Source organism: Pithys albifrons, chromosome 3 (genome assembly GCF_047495875.1).
Source record: "Pithys albifrons albifrons isolate INPA30051 chromosome 3, PitAlb_v1, whole genome shotgun sequence".
NCBI lineage: Eukaryota > Metazoa > Chordata > Aves > Passeriformes > Thamnophilidae > Pithys > Pithys albifrons.
The window spans coordinates 88,272,412-88,284,383 of record NC_092460.1 but is presented as its reverse complement, the minus strand read 5'-3'; the positions used below and the strand labels follow the sequence as shown (position 1 = coordinate 88,284,383).

At 45.1% G+C, this 11,972-nt stretch overlaps 1 long non-coding RNA gene across 1 annotated transcript; it reads left to right on the top strand.

Moving 5' to 3' along the window:
* Positions 1 to 1,110: 1,110 nt before the first annotated feature.
* LOC139669636 (uncharacterized) lies at positions 1,111 to 10,689 on the top strand. Its single transcript, XR_011697292.1, has 3 exons — positions 1,111 to 1,135; positions 9,361 to 9,465; positions 10,643 to 10,689. It is a non-coding gene; the product is annotated as an uncharacterized lncRNA (long non-coding RNA).
* The last annotated feature ends 1,283 nt before the right edge of the window (positions 10,690 to 11,972 follow it).

The following is an 11,972-nucleotide window of genomic DNA, read 5'->3' as shown; positions in this document are numbered from 1 at the left end:
CATGTGGCAAAATGTAGGATTTCCTGACACCAGAGTTGTAATTTTCACTGCAGACCTGATTCCTCTCAGAATGATGCTGCGTGCTTGGCTCAGCCCACCTGCAAAGAGAACAAACCTTGTCTTGGCAGATCCGTGTTTATTTGTTTCTTTTTTTCCCTTGCAATTTACTCTCCCCATGTTGCCAAGAAAAGACAAAAAGAGCTATTGTTTCATCAACCCTCTCCCCAGCACTGCAGGCAGTTTTTAAATTTGGAACAAAGTGGGAGCAGGGAGTATTTGAGAAGTTGTGTGGCAGCAATTGGCTGCAGAGGAAAATCAATGCTGCCCATCAAACCAGCTCAATAGTCTTGAATGCATTCCCAGCTGTTCTGTTTCTAGATGCTACATTTTGCTCTAGCAACGTTTCCAGTTGTCATTATCAACCTGAGCTCTATGTTTTACCAGCAAATGTTTCAACTTGGTTTACATATTAACAGACTCAGGTTAATTCATCTTCTTTAAAATGTGTGGAAAAGGGGACCTGCACCAAAAAGTTAGGGAATTCTTGTGAAATGAGAGACTGAGTAATGAGGTACAGATGGCACTAATGTGACTCGATGTGACCTATGTCTGATAAGTGATTTATATGAGATCAGAGTCAGGCACAGCCACCCTGGGGGAGTTCAGGAGGACAAAGCCTGGGGGCTGAGGTTGTGCCAACTGTAGCTGCCACGTGCTTTGGACTCACACTCCCTGGGTTTGTTTGGCAGCTACTATGCAGTTCCCTGCCTTGCTCATGCAAGCAGAGGGTGAAAGAGCAGCAGCACCCAAACTCCTCCAGGGTTTCCTATTTTTGTTTAAAAAGTAGGCTTTTCCTTGGAAAAAAAAAAGTCCTATTTGTTCCTCTTTGTCTACACGGTATCTCCTCGTTTGCTTGATTCCCTCTCAGCCATATGTACCCTCCCATGTTAAGCCCATACATGCCAGTGTCCTTGGATTTATGGGCAGTGACCAACCTGTGCTGGCTTGTTTTCCAGGAATACTTGTCATGGTAGCACCCTCCCAGCACTGAGAGCGTCCTGAAATCCCCCTGGGTGACTGACACCACAAGAAGTGGCCAGGCATGGAAAATTTACCTGTATCCCCTTGCAGACAGGTAGGTCATAGCAGCCAGAGACTGCCTGGGCTGATGGACATGTGTCTCCTGGAGCAGAGGCACATCTCACTAGCCACTAGTAAATTCAGCTTAGCCTCAGCAGTATGAAGTTGCCCAGCAAGACTGAGCCCCACATTGACCTTCCCGTGCCTGAATTCACTCCTCTGGGGCTTTAGAATCCACCTACTCTCACTAAAAAATTGCAATCAGTGAGAGATCAGTAGTCACACTGCAGCAGTGCTGGCAAATGACATGGTGATGTGCCCAACACAAGGACTGTCTTGTCCAGTTGCTGTTCAATTGTTTGTGCTGTCACGTGGTCTCCAGGGAACCCCATGGTGAGGATGGTGATGGCAGTCTCCCTGCCAGCTGGGGAGGAGTTACCCAGCCTGGGAACACAAGGGGAGGCAAATACCATTCCCTAATCTCCCTCCCACAAGTGCCACAGGAGTGAGGAAGGAGCCAAAAAACTTGCTTGGACAATGAGACGTGGGGAAAGTGCTCACAGAATGAGACGACCCTTCATGTAACTGAGACTGGTGCTGCAAATACTAAGATTGATACTGGCTTCTCCCACAGTTCACAATCCCATTGCATAGTGCCAGGTCAGAGCAGCATCCTAGCCCCAACACACTCAGCTGTGAGGGCATTCAGTTGTCATCCATATGTCAAAATACATGTATGTGCTGTTGTGTGTGTGGGATTACTCCTGCAGGTCCCAGCCTCCAGGAATCAATGCCAGCCTGAGAGCGAGCCCATCGCTGAACATGAGGTCTTTGCACCTTTGAAGACTTGCAGGACAGACACGTGTCTGTCCACAATGGTGGGGATCATTTTATTTTGTTGTCCTTTGAGGAGGACAAACAGTCTTCCACTGTGGTGGGAGAACACATCCCTCTTTTTCTACTGTGGATCCCCAGCCATCCCTGAAGCCCTGGCTGCAGGTACAGGCCCAGCCTGATCTGGCTGTTGGAGCACTTTGGTTCTGGATGTGTCTCTGAGCACTCTCTGGGTGCTGAGCCAGAGAGTACCGGAGAGTACTGGAGAGTACCGGAGTCTGTGGAATCCATTGCTGAGTGTCCACCAGCAGAACCCCCAGAAGGAGGAGCACACTGGGCTTGGTGTGAGCTCAGTGCATAGATAAATCAATTACCAGGTAAAATGCCCTCTGGAAGAGAGTTAGGAATCTCATGATCCAATGATTGATTAATTAAATATTTTAAAAGGCATTCCTGGTTGATGCTCTTTGGGCTTGCACTGGATTTACTCCAAAAGCTCTAGACACATGTTTTTTATAGCAGTGAGTTTTTATGACCCTTGAATTACCTGTTTCAGATGTAGAAATGTCTTCAGACTTCTTTCTCTCTCAATTATGTTTAGTAGAAGTGTTTAATCGTAATGTTTTTGATTATTTATTATTAATCACACATAACTCTGTAAACTTAAAAACCCCACAATGTCACTTTATTTCTGGCTATTCAGGACAACGTTAGGCTAAGTAGTAAGGAGGAAAAAAATAAGTAATGGGTGATTTTTTGGAAAGCAGACTTTAATTTCAGATGAAGGAGCCTCATGCCAAGCTGCCCAGGAAAGCAGTTTGAGGATGATCAACCAAGAGAAGGAACAGTTTTGTCTTTCTTGGTTTCAAACAAATACATCTCTTGTTCCATCTGGGGACCTGAGCAAGGGCAGGTTTGCACTGATTATGCACTGCTTGGTATTAAAATGATGTTTCACCCCAGGGAGGACAACAGCCAACAGTAGCAGCTCTCAGGAGAACTCACAGCAGGATGCACTATCAAGAAAGGAGAGGGAAACACAAGGCCACTTGGTGTCTTCTGTAATAACCACAAACCAGCACATTAATTTGGTACTTTGGAAGCTGAATGAGAATGGCACAGCTGCACACAATCCGCTTGTTTGCAACCTCAGTGGATTATGAAACATACTCTGCAAATATAAGTATTATTGTTGCCCTTTTTGGCCCTAAGCCACAATGAAAAATATCTGTGATGAGCTGTATTTTGGTGCCTTTGGTGTGCCACGGGGCTTACGGCCAAGGACAACATCCCTTCAACAGAAAGGAAGTGCATTAGTACCTTGCCAGTGCAGGCTCTGGACAGTGTCACTGCAGGATAAAATCTTCTATTTTGTTTTGACCTTAAACCCTCCACTTTTGCTGAAATTAGAATGAATGGTGTGGAAAGCAGGGGTAAAAAACCCAACCAACAAACCAGGGGAAAAAAACCCCAGTTCACACACCCATTTTTAATTATTTCCTTTGGCTTTCCACACCCATCAGTTATTCCCAATATGTTTCCTGGATAATAATGCCTTCAACAGAGGTCAGGATCTTGACTGGATCTTTATCTTGGTCTAAGCATGTCTCACAGTAGTTCCAGCCCAGAATTTATTATTTAAAAAAAAAAAACAACAGCAAAACGGTAATAAGCCCTCTAAGGTTAGTAAGTGTTGGTTAGCAAGACCAACATGTGCCTTTAGTTAAATGTTTGTTTTTCTTTTCATTAGTGGCCTTGCACTGCCTTTGGTGCAGAGGGAGAGAGCCAGAAATGCTTCACCTGTTGCTCTGAACATGTGCGATTCTGAAAACTGAAACCAAACCCATCAAACAGGGGCAGATGAGTAAAACAAGCACAAACAAGCACAGCCCACCACGGCGCCAGCCCACCCTGTCCTTGTGCAGTCTCAGGAGACGGGCAGTGGCTGAGTCCCACTTTCCACTCACTGGGGAAAACAGCCATGGGGCCACAAGGGCTTCCTGATTTCAGACAGAAACTTTTGCATCAGGGTACTATATATATTTATTTTGTGTGCAGCAATTTAGAAGAGGTAACCGTTGCATTCTAGCCTGCCCATATGCAAAGCTTATGTTTTGCATGGTCATGGTCACATCCATGGGTCAGGGAGTGACTTGAGCCCATTTTGGAGGAGGTGTCTGTAAAAGAAAGGAATGCCATTGAACAAGGTTGGGGAGCAAGGGAGCACAGGCATGAACCTCAGCCCCCAGCCCAGAAATCCAAATTTCAAAGCTGTCATGAACTTATGATCAAAAAGTGTTTTGGATTAGGTCAGTTTAAATATTTTAATTTTAAATAATGCAAAAATATTTCCTTTTTAGTTAAATGTAAATTTTATTTTATTATTATATTTTTCTACTTTTAAAATTTTAATTCTATTTTTTTAACCCCAGTTGTAAATATACTTCATATTTGAAGTGTTGTGCTGACAAATCTAGCATTTCAGCAGTTCAGAAATTTTCTAACTAGCTATCAAATGGGCAGATTCACTAAAACCAAGCCTTTCTGCAAGCTGTTTTGGTTTTAGCAAACTGGCATTTTAGTAAACTGGCATTCTTTAAGGAAAAAACTGCTTCACAGAAGAAATTCCAGTTCTCTTTGCCCAAATTATTGTATAAAGGCTTTCATAATACTCAAAGGTCAGTTTGTTTTCTTGTAGAAAGCAAGGTTATACTTTTTTTCACTTTCCTTTTCTAACTCAAAAGGAAATAAAAATAAACAGTCTCCTTTTAGTACTAAAATTGCCAATTCGTACTTCCATAAGTACTATAGAAAATTTCATAAAATAGTTTGAATCTTCTGTGGCTGAGCTGGTGACCCTGAAGCTGTGGAAACCCTGAAGTCCAAGGCTGAGACATCTGTTCCTCACTGGCTCTCAGACACCAGCTGTGACCGTCAGGCTGTCAGGGGCTCCCGGGTGCTGTGGCTCCCATGGCTTTTTGGGTCAGTGGCTGGGCCTTGCTTGTGGCAGCCCTGCCAAAGCACTCCACATGCCAAAGTCCAAAAATTACCTTGAACTTGGGGGTCTGTTCAGGTGAAACCAAGCACTTATGCCCCAAGATTTACCCTCTGTTTTCCAGAGTCAGAATTTCATCCTGGTTGGAAACCCTGCTGCTCCTCCAAGGTCTTAAAGGTCAGCAGGACTGGGGCGTGAGCCAAGTCCCAGCGTCTGGCTGCGAGACACTGATGTGGCTGTGGAGGACACCGTGCACAGGGGACTGTGGTGCTACTGGCACCCTGCTGGCAATTGCTGCAGAGACTGTTGGAGGGGTGTTGACATGGTGTAGGTTTGCTGGGGAAGGAGGGTAAGCTCCTTGTTATAATGCCCTTTGAAGTGGAAGATTATTTGTGCCATCAGAGAGCCTGGGAGTGCCCGGTGCATGTTCATATGTTGCCTCCTGGGGAGGAAAGAGATACTACAATGGACTCAGGCTGGTGGGATATGATGCCAGGAGGATTCTGCTACCAAGAAATCACATCTACAATGGGAAACAAATTTGTAATGTGGGGCAAGGGTCTAAGGCTATGCCTAAGGTGTCAGGCAGAAACGTGTCAAGCTGTGGCTGGGGGCCCTACGTTCCAGCTCCTGCACTGGTGGAGCCACACCACGTACATAACTCCTCTCTTCTCATCCTTGCCCTGGTGGCAAGATGTTGTCTCTGTTTAATGCATGTTAAAGTTCTGGTGTAGGTGAAGGAATCCACAGTTTTAGCACAGACTGGGCAGCATTGGGGGAATCCCGCAAGCTTGATGTACAACTATAGCAGTGTCTTATCTCTCAGTCAATTAATTATTGCATACTTATTAATTTATGAACAGCAGCACTCAGGATCAGGGTATCTCTTTGTACTTTGAGACAAGGCACACTAATGCCACAGGGTAGGGAGGGCAGGGGCAAGCAAGAGGGAGATGATCAAGCTGCCCCTTTTGAGGGCAGGGGCTGCTAATGGTGCTCAGCTGCCAGTTGTAGGTGTTTGTAGCCAGCCCTGTGTGGATGCTGGGAAGTGTAAGACCTAGAATATATGTGTGATGCACTGTGAGACTCTTAGTGCTGAAATTACCAAGTCACCAAAAGGCACATGCTGGAATTGTATCTTCTGCTTTAAACAAGATGTGGTTTGCTTGTGAATGGGACTTGGGAGATGCCACCCAGGCTTACACAGGCAGCCTGCTTATGAAAGTGATTGGTCAGTTTAATGAAGACTGGCTGGATTTTTCTGAGGTACATACTGATTCTCCTGTATCTTGGAAAAACACTAGAGGACATTTCCCAAACTCTGGGTGATGCCTTGGGTTGATGACACTCCGGGAAGGCTCAGAAAATGAGTATCACTCACTGGGTATGTAGGGTCCACTCAGCCCCTCACTGGAAGCTCAGAGTATGTGCTCTTTCCCACTCAACATGTTCCCAGCAAAAAAGTTCCAAGTCACAAACAACTGAAAATAGTAAAATGATCTCATAGATCAGTTGCTAAAAATACAGATAAGAGTCTACTTACAAACACTGTGGCTGCATGGTGTGTTATTCACCCAGCAGAGAAAGACATCAGAGAACCCTTAATTCTTCCAGAGTAATTCTTCCTTTTTGGTGTTGCCTGCTGCCCTTTCCTGACCAGCACCAAGCTGATGCTGAGTCCACTGGAGAGGATTTAATTCAGAAGGAAGTGCCAACAAACAAGGCAGGAGTACAGTGCATCTCCCATGGGCCACAGGCTCTGCCACACCTGCCCATTGCCCAGAGGTGCCCTGTCCTGCTGGAGTCTGCACCAACAGGAGAGAAAAACCTCACACCCTATCCTGAGAGGGCACATGTGTCCCAAAGGGAAATAAACCCTACACAGACACAAGGCAGGTGCAGTAGTTTTGACCAGAAGTCTTATGCTGCCTGATGTAGTTTTGGCCTGAGTCCGCTCACTCCCCTTTTGGACTCTGCTGGGTGGAGTTGCTCCAGGGGTTGCTGGGTTGCAGGGACAGAGGTGCCTCCTGAGACCAGCGTTTGGGCAGCAACTGCTGATGGAGAGGACTTGCTGCAGGGCTCAGGATGGCCTTGCCACGCAGCTGGCTGCAGCTTGGCCTCTCCAGGAGAGCAGTGTGCTCAAAGCACACCTGGCTCCTGTTCATTTCCTTTCCCCCCACCTCCACTTGGACAGGTGTGATAGTAAAGTCAGAGTGCTTTTTACTAAGTTACAGACTAGATTTTAGAAGCTGAAAGGACACCAGTGAAAGCTATACAGGAAAGCTTAACAGCAGTGTTTGTCCCCCTGGTGTTTTTTAGATACAGACAGAGGGATCCAGTGTCCTCAGAGCAGCCAGATCCCTACAGACTCCCTTGGTCTGTATGACTTTGCTCTTCCCAGCTTGCAGCTATGCTGATCTGGGATTCTGTTCTAAAACACAAACAAACCTCTCATAGTCGGCTCAGCCTGCTGGGAAGCTCATTGCACTCCAAGTGGAGATTGCCCATCCCTGCTCCCACTGAACCAAGTGGGAGCAACGTGGAAGAGGAAAATGCACTTCATGACCCTTTCTTGTTTTCAAAGGTGCGTGCTGGGCATTTGAGGAGCGTATGCTCTTCACTCTTGGTTGATTTGCTGACCTTGCTTATTCCTCACCTCCTTCACATTAAACTTCTCTGATCCAGACCTGGGTTCTGTCTAACTCAGCCAATTAAATTTCATCCTGTCATCAGCCATAGGTTCACTCTGGAGACACTAACACCATATTGGCCTCTCTGACCCCAGATTTGGATGCTACTGCCCAGGACCACTGGCCCTGGAGGTTGGGAGGACTTGTGGCAGCTCCATCAGTGAGTAGATGAGTAGGAATGAGATCACGAGGTTGCTACATCTCAGTGACTGGACTGCACAGGTGGACACTACCCCAGGCAGAGGCCTCTGTTACCCCCATGGGGATCTCATGGGCCCCAGGGAATGGAGGCTGCAGAAAATGAAGCCTCCTGTCTCTGACTGAGCAAGCAGAGCTGGAGAAACCCAGGGAGGCAACCAGGGCAGGCTCTGGGAAGTGTATTATGGTGGATTTTCTCTGATGCACTATAGGTAATCCCAAAATACAGCACACATTTACATTTGAGCTACTCTAAACACGCATAGGCTCCTCTTCCAGAGAGGTCTGTTGAGCCACTGTGTCTTGTCAGGTCCTAGCTGAAGCAGTACAGTCTTTGAGATCCTCTCTTCACAGACCTGCTCTCTCTGGCACTTACAGGCTTGGGAAAGGCTGGGACTTTCTTCTCCAGACCATTGTGCATACATGCTCTGTAGGAATGCCCAGCATGGGTCACTCCTTGCCTGTTGGTGGTCCTGTTACTGACAGTGACTATCCCATCCCGCTGCTCACAGCATCCCAACACCTCAGAACTCTGGATCCACTTCACACAAAATTCTTAGGCTTGGATAATGGCATCAGTGGCTTTCCTTAAAAGGCAAGCAGATCCCAGCCTCATTCTTCTGTGGTCATGTGTGTGTTATCTTTAGAAAATCAATACTGGCAGAAAACTGCCAGGGCCCTCACATGTTTATGAGTACCACTGTCAGAACAGGGGCTGGGGGCTAGCTGCCCTTCCCACTGGTTATCACTGGCTTGTGCTGGACCATGTGTATCTTAAGAAGAAGTGCTCTCCCTTAAAAATGTTGCTCCTTTATTGTCTTTTCCTTTCATCAGCATTGCTCACTCTTTTGTGGTGACTTCCCCCAAAACAGGGGGAAACACTGTATTTATGTTCATTTCAGAAAGTTTAAATGCTGCTGGAGCAGTTTGTTGGGCACATATTGACAACTAGATTTAGGTCCACCACAGCTGCTTTCCACCTTCTTTATCACCAGATGACATAGGTTTTAATTTCTCACAAATATAGCTGGAAATTGCATGATTGCCTGACAGTTCTGTCTGGGCTCCAAGTGGCTCCAAGCACCCTGACCTGCCTCAGCTGGAACCTCCCCTCTCCCCTAGCCCATGGCCCTGGATCACCATTGCAGCTCGGCAGGAGGTCCTGTGGCTTGGGAAGTTCAGTCCAACATGCATGTTTGCCCAGGGATAGGTGAGCTGCTAGGTCTGGTCTGTGCCCTGCAGAGCAGTGCCCAGGGCAATGGTCCCTGGTTCTGTGACTTTGCCTAGCTAATGCACAGATTCTACTTCTCTGGGGCTGTGTTTTCTCCAGCCAAATATGCCCAGCATGCTCCTTACCTAAAGACATTTCCTTTCATCATTAGGAATTGCAGTAGAAACCAGATTTAGCAGCACCAGGTCCTGCTCAAAGTTAAAGGGAGAAGGAGATTCCAAGCAGAGGAGATTGCCCTTAACCTTGGAGTCCAGAGCAGTTTGCTGGCTGGTAGTAACAAGGGTAATGAAATAGGGCTGTTGTCTTTTTAATTTGTTATTTTACTTTTCCAGGTCTGTTGCATAAAGAAAACCATCACAATGCGATGTTACTTCCCGCAAGACATTAGTACAACACTGCATTTGGTTTTAAAAACTCAAGCAATATGTAACTTCCAGGTAATTAGCTATGTGGATTAAAAAATGGTTCTTTCATTGATCTCAAAATACTGTTCATTGGGATTCACCAATGAGCAAGACCATATTTAACTGCGGTGCCAAAGGACTGGGATCTCGGTGCCAAAATTTGTTTAATAGTGACCTAGATAATGACATAAAACTCCTGTTGATAGAGTCTGTGGAAGACATGTAAATTGAGGGATAATAAAGAGGGACAAAGAAAGGTTATTGTTATGCAAACCTGACTTGCCTGATCACAGTCCCACGACATCCACTGGCAGGTAGCTAGATACCAACTTACACAATGCCAGAGACAGATATGAAGGCTGTCTTGGCAAGCAGTGATTCGGAGACAGATTTAGGAGTAATCACAGATGATAATTTCAGCATAAGTTGCCAGTCAGGTGATACCTGAAAAGGCTGCTTACACAAGCTTTTCATGTATAAAATGAAGTTATCAGGAAGAAACAGGGCAAGGATCCCTGTATACAGAGTTTAATAGAGATCATAGCACATGAACTATCACTATTAGAATGTCCTCAGTATTTATGAACATTTCCTTTTACAGTTAGAATATATACACATCTTTATACATGTCTATTCATATAAAAATAGATTTACATCTTCCTGGGTGTAAACTATGTATATGTACATATCCTTATTTGCATGTGATCCCTGTACAGTCAATATATGTAAAATACCAACTGCCAGTGCTCACTTGATGCCCAGACAACATGACAGAGGCATCTGTACTGAAACTACTCATTTCAATATACACTTGTTTCAAGTAGAGAGGTGACCAGGTTTATATATTCATCTTTTTGGGACATGACACATGTCTACAGAGCCTTGCAGGGGAGTTTAAAATAAATGGCTCTTTACTCAGAAGTATTCTGGATTCTGGTTTAGTCCAGAGTCCCTTGTTGAACAGAAGTTTTTCAGAGTCCAAGGAGCAAGAGCACTGTGCAAACCAGGTTCTCTCTGCCTCTAGTCCACAGCCTGGTGGGGCTGTCTCTTTTATTATGTCCAGCTTTCCTGTTCATGAAAGTTCCTCAGAAGCATCACCAGGTGACAAAAGTCTCTCACAAATTGGTCTATCACTTGCTAACTGTCTCTCTTTAATTCAAACCTCAAGAACAGATTTGTCCTAATGGCTCACTGTTTTTCTTATCCCAAGGTACTCCACTGCAGAATCTTGACAGCATCATGCCATTCACCCTCGAGCACAGTACTGTAACATGACAAAGACAGCACGAGAACAAGAATCCATTTCTCCAATTCCCTGAGTTGTCCGGAGTCAGTTTTTCCAAATTTTCAGAATACTTTTGAACTTCTGGACAAAAGCACACTAAGATCAAAGAGAAATTACAGTGGCAAGAATGAGTTTAAGCTCCCAAGGAAGATTTTCATTGATATAGGTGCAAGAGAAAGTCACTTTCTTTGAAGTCCTTTGAAAGAATCAACAGGTGTGTGGATAAGGGAGACCCTTCTAATATAACCTATTTTGGTTTCAAAAAGGCATTCAACAAGGTTTCTAATCATGTCTTAAAGGAAGCTAAGAAGTTTTGAGACATGAGGGCAAGTCCTTACATGGATACAACATTGATCAAAGCATAGAAAATAGTAGGAAAATTACTCAGCTTTCTCAGAGAGCGTGAAACTCGGTGACCTGTGCTGGAGTTCATGCTGCTCAACATGTGGTTAGACAATGTGGAGAAGGATGGGTAAGTGGGTGACAGCTTGCTGCAGCTGCTGAGTTACATGGGGCAATAAAGGTGGGAGCTGATTGTAAAGAATTGCAAAAGGACCTTATGAAACACAGTGACCGCAAATTAAAATATGAGATTAAATTCAGCATAAACTGATGTATACAGGAGAAAATATTTTTTGCACGGAGTGACATGTTATGAGTCACCTACTACCTCTTAAATAGAAAATCCTGGGGTTATAAAAAAAAGCTTTGTACAAATGTCAGCACAAAACTCAATAGCACTAAACCCAACCAAACAAAACCAAACCCAGGCAATTCAAATGTTAGTCAAAACAGAGACCGTAACACAGAGCTTTACTCCGTTGTCGGAAAACTACACATGGCTGGCTGCTTGATGGTAGTGGTGCTTCATAAATCCCACGTATTTTAAGAGAGTAGTGGATAAAATAAGTCAGTTGGCAAAGAACCAGAGGCAGCCTTAGCTGACATGCAGCTCAATAGCCTTGCCTTCGCTGAGGTGTTTATAACAACCATCCCAGTGACAGCACTTGTGTCTGACCAATTGACTTGGAAAGGAATTATTATTTACAATCATACCACAACCCACAAAGTCACTCCCTCCTCTCATGCTGGTTTACAGCACACCACATAATCAATAACCATATAGGTTCTTGTCTCCTTTGGGTGGGACTCCATTGTAACAGGGAAGAAACTGCTGAAACTCTTCCCAGGTGTTGCCTAATCCAGTACAGGCTGTCAAAGACAGACCAGCAATTAATCACGTAACAAAACAGCC